General features: G+C 47.0%; 1 pseudogene; it reads right to left on the bottom strand.

The window, feature by feature from the left end:
* The window catches only part of LOC112076220 (netrin-G1 pseudogene), a 22,817-nt pseudogene extending 22,490 nt beyond the window's left edge, over positions 1-327 (bottom strand).
* Between the last annotated feature and the right edge of the window lie 4,760 nt (positions 328-5,087).

The following is a 5,087-nucleotide window of genomic DNA, read 5'->3' on the forward strand; positions in this document are numbered from 1 at the left end:
CTTGGTCCTCAACTTGGTCCTCAGTTTGGTGACGAGCTTGGTCCTGAGCTTGGTCCTTAGCCTGGTGATAAGCTTGGTGATGAGCTTAGTGATGAGCTTGGTGATGAGCTTGGCGATAAAGTTGGTGATGAGCTTGGTGCTGAGCTTGGTCCTGAGCTTGGTGATGAGCTTGGTGATGAGCTTGGTGATGAGCTTGTTCCTGAGCTTGGTGATGAGCTTGGAGGGTACTATGGTGTTAAATGTTGAACTGTAGTCTAAGAACAGCATTCTTACATAAGTATTCCCTTTGTCCAGGTGGCTGAGGGCAGTGTGGAGTGCAATAGACATTGTGTCACCTGTGGATCTGTTTGCGCGATATGCAAATTAGAGTGGGCCCAGGGTGTCTGGGATGATGGTGTTGATGTGAGCCATGACCAGCCTTTCAAAGCATTTCATGGATATGGGAAACAGGAAAGGGCCTTCCCCAAACGTTTGCCACAAAGTTGGAAGCACAAAATTTGTCTAAACTGTAATTTATTGCTGTAGAGTTAAGATGTCCCTTCACTGGAACTAAGGGGCGTCGTCCGACCCATGAAAAACAGCCCCAGCCCATCATTCCTCCTCCACCAAACTTTACAGTTGTCACTATGCGTTCTGGCAGGTAGCGTTCTCCTGGCATCCTCTGAATCATATCAAATCAAGCTTTATTTATACAGCACATTTCAGACATGTAATGCAACACAAATTTGCTTTACAGGGTAAAAACAATTAAAGAACAATGAAAATAAAAAGCTGGAATATTTACTACACAACAAACATAAGATTAAAAAAATAATAATAATGACACAAGCTGAACTACTAAAAACACCCTGAGGAAAAGCAAAGCTAAAAATATGTACACAGTTTGGTCCTCCTCAGGTTCTCTGGCAGGCTATTCCAGAGGCTGGGGGCATAATAACTAAAGGCTGGGGGCATAGTAACTAAAGGCTGCCTCTCCATGCCTCTTGCCCCCTCAGGTTCTCTGGCAGGCTATTCCAGAGGCTGGGGGCATAATAACTAAAGGCTGCCTCTCCATGCCTCTTGGTCCCCCTCAGGCTCTCTGGCAGGCTATTCCAGAGGCTTGGGGACAAATAAATAAAGCTGCTCTCCATCGCCTCTTGGTCCCCAGGCTCCTCTGGAGGCTATTCAGAGGCTGTGCAATAATAACTAAAGGCTGCTCTCACATGCTCTTGGTTCCCCTCGGTTCTCTGGCAGGCTAAATCCAGAGGCTGGTTGCATAATAACTAAAGGCTGCCTCTCCATGCCTCTTGTCCCTCAGGCTCTCGGCAGGCTATTCAGCGGCTGGTGCAATAATAACTAAGGCTGCCTCTCATGCGTCTTGGTCCCCCTCGGGTTCTCTGGCAGGCTAATCCAGAGGCTGGTGCATAATAACTAAAGGCTGCCTCTCATGCCTCTTGGTCCCCCTAGGCTCTCTGGCAGGCTATTCCAGAGGCTGGGGGCATAATAACTAAAGGCTGCCTCTCCATGCCTCTTGCCCCTCAGGTTCTCTGGCAGGCTATTCCAGAGGCTGGGGGCATAATAACTAAAGGCTGCCTCTCATGCGTCTTGGTCCCTGGATTCTCTGGCAGGCTATGTCGCAGAGGCTGGGGGACATAAATACTAAAGGCTGCTCTCCATGCCTCTTGGTCCCCTTAGGGTCTCTGGCAGGCTAATCCAGAGGCTGGTGCAATAATAACTAAAGGCTGCCTCTCCATGCGTCTTGGTCCCCTCGGGTTTCTCTGGCAGGCTAATCCAGAGGCTGGTGCATAATACATAAAGGCTGCCTCTCCATGCTCTTGGTCCCTCAGGCTCTCTGGCAGGCTATTCAGAGGCTGGGGGCATTAACTAAAGGCTGCCTCTCCATGCCTCTTGCCCCTCAGGTTCTCTGGCAGGCTATTCCAGAGGCTGGGGGCATAATAACTAAGGCTGCCTCTCCATGCCTCTTGGTCCCCCTCGGTTCTCTGGCAGGCTATTCCAGAGGCTGGGGACAAATAACTAAAGGCTGCTCCTCCATGCGCTTGGTCCCTCAGGTGTTCTGGCAGGCTATTCCAGAGGCTGGGGGCATAATAACTAAAGGCTGCCTCTCCATGCCTCTTGGTCCCCTCAGGCTCTCTGGCAGGCTATTCCAGAGGCTGGGGGCATAATAACTAAAGGCTGCCTCTCCAATGCGTTTGGTCCCTCAGCTCTCTGGCAGGCATTCCAGAGGCTGGGGCATAATAACTAAAGGCTGCCTCTCATGCCTCTTGGTCCCTCAGGCTCTCTGGCAGGCTATTCCAAGGCTGGGGGCATACTAACTAAAGGCTGCCTCTCCATGCGTCTTGGTCCCCCTCGGCTCTCCTGGAGGCTTTCAGAGGCTGGGGGCATAATAACTAAAGGCTGCCTCTCCATGCGTCTTGGTCCCCCTCAGGCTCTCTGGCAGGCTAATCCAGAGGCTGGTGCAATAATAACTAAAGGCTGCCTCTCCATGCCTCTTGGTCCTAGGCTTTGGGAGAGTTAAAAAGCCAGTGCCAGAGGATCTGAGGGACCTACTGGGTACATGACTCAAAAGCATGTCTGACATGTATTGGAGAGACAATGGAAGATTGATTTAAAAACCAATTGAAGAATCTTAAAATTAATTATAAATCTCACAAGCAGCCAGTGCAGAGACTTTAAAACGGGTGTATTGTGTGCTCCCCTCCCTGGTCTTGGTCTGTACCTATTCTGCAGCATTCTGTATGTTTTGCAGTTGACCAATGGTTTTCTTGGGTAGACCAGACAGGAGAGCATTACAGTAGTCAAGCCTGCTTGTGATAAAAGCATGGATGAGTCTCTCTGTATCCGTTTGAGAGTGAAACGTCCGCACCTTGGCAATTGTTACTCAGGTGGTAAAAAGCTATTTTGGTCACATTACTAATGTGTGATATAAAATTGAGTCAAGAATCTGAAATAAGACCTAGGCTTTGACTCCAACAATAAGTACCTCGGTCTCGTCTTGATGTAGCTGGAGGAAGTTGTGAGCCATTCAAGTGTTTAAATCACCAATCCAGTCTAATAATTTATCCATGGAGCTAAAATCCTCTGGTGACACAGAAATGTAATGTTGTGTATCGTATACGRAGCAGTGAAAWTCAATGCTGTGCTTTCTGATAACGCTACCAAGGGGCAACATATATAAACTGAACAGTAACGGACCCAAAATCGAACCTTGTGGAACACCACATTTAATATTTATTGTCTCAGAGTTACGGTGCATTTGGAAAGTATTCAGACCCCTTGACTTTTTCCACATTTTGTTACGTTACAGCCTAATTCTAAAACMGATTAAATTGTTTGTTTTTTTCTCAACAATCTACACAAAATACCCCACAATGACAAAGAAAAAACAGGTCTATAGAAAAAAAACTGAAATATCACATTTACATAAGTATTCAGACCCTTTACTCAGTACTTCGTTGAAGCACCTTTGGCAGTGATTACAGCCCTGAGTCTTCTTGGGTATGACGCTACAAGCTTGGCACACCTGTATTTGGGGAGTTTCTCCCATTCTTCTCTGTAGATCCTCTCAAGCTCTGTCAGGTTGGATGAGGAGCGTCGCTGCACAGCTATTTTCAGGTCTCTCTAGATATTTTCGATCAGGTTCAAGTCCGGGCTCTTTCTGGGCCACTCAAGGATATTCAGGGAAGGGAAAGAGATACCTAGTCAGTTGTCCAACTAAATGTATTCAACTAGAAACACTTCAAGGATAATCAGTGGAAACAAGATGCACCTGAGCAAAATGTTGAGTCTCATAGCAAAAAGGTCTGAATACTTATGCAAATATGGTATGTCAGTAAAGCCAGTTTACTATTGAGATCTGAGTCAACTCAAGTCATGTCAAATCAGGCCAGTTTACTATTCAGGTCTTTGTAAAAGAAGAGAGAGAAGCAGTTGTAAATGCTTGTCATCATGTCCATCCGACAGAGAATAAATCATCCCAGATTACATGACAACTAAAACAATGCAGATGTGTCACACCAACAGTCTCTCTGACTGAATGCCAGTGTCCATCCTCCTGATAATTCACATTGACGATAAAAAAGGCACAGAGACACAAAACAGAGAGATACGTGATGAGTATCTCGTACAACCCAATTGTCAGTCACACTCCTTGTGTTAAACTGACAGTACTCGTCTGTACTAATGGTTTTTCATGACCTCACGTAGTACACATAAAGACAATCACCCTTACACTTTATATTCTCCCAAAAGAAGGACATTGAGGACGAGGTACGTCTTGGAATAGTTTGTCCACTGTCCTCTCTAACTGCCACTTAATCAATAGAAATCAAAGAATGTTCAACACGGTCCTCTCCTAAATTTTATACCCTCTCTACTCTTCCTCTCGCTCTATTTTTTCTCTCGCACACACACACACACACACACACACACACACACAAATGTACACACGCACAAACACACACACACACACAAACACCAACCTCGTCACCTTACACATAGAAACAAGGCGTTTGCTACTTGCTGTGTCATGACTTCAAACAATTTCCTTCCCATTGGAGGTAGGATCACCACAGTAGAGATTTGGGGATTGAAAACCAACACTTCCTGACATCACACAGTGTGTGAGCGCTGCAAGTGTGTCGGATTGAGAGAGGGTGCGCCGTGATGGAACATTCATAAAATAATTCCAGAAATAGAGAAGACAGAGGGAGCCACACGCAACCACCAACACAGACACCCAGCAGACCACCACCAACACACCAAAACAACCAAGCACCAAGCCCCACACCACCAACTCCACACCAAAACCCCTCCATGGATGCTCTCTCTCACCACATACCGTCATCCGATACCATACCCAGTCCAACCACTCACCACACACCACCTCACACCACCACGTCACCTACCGCCCAATCACCAACACCACACCATACACACGCCCACACCCAACTCGCTCACCACACCACCACCACAACACACCATCCACCACCACAGCGAACCCTTAACACCCACCACCACACGAACACCACAACCACACATACCACCACAATAACACCACACTACACCACACCATCTACAACACCCCACAC

Source organism: Salvelinus sp. IW2-2015, unplaced genomic scaffold (assembly GCF_002910315.2).
Source record: "Salvelinus sp. IW2-2015 unplaced genomic scaffold, ASM291031v2 Un_scaffold3633, whole genome shotgun sequence".
NCBI classification, from domain to species: domain Eukaryota; kingdom Metazoa; phylum Chordata; class Actinopteri; order Salmoniformes; family Salmonidae; genus Salvelinus; species Salvelinus sp. IW2-2015.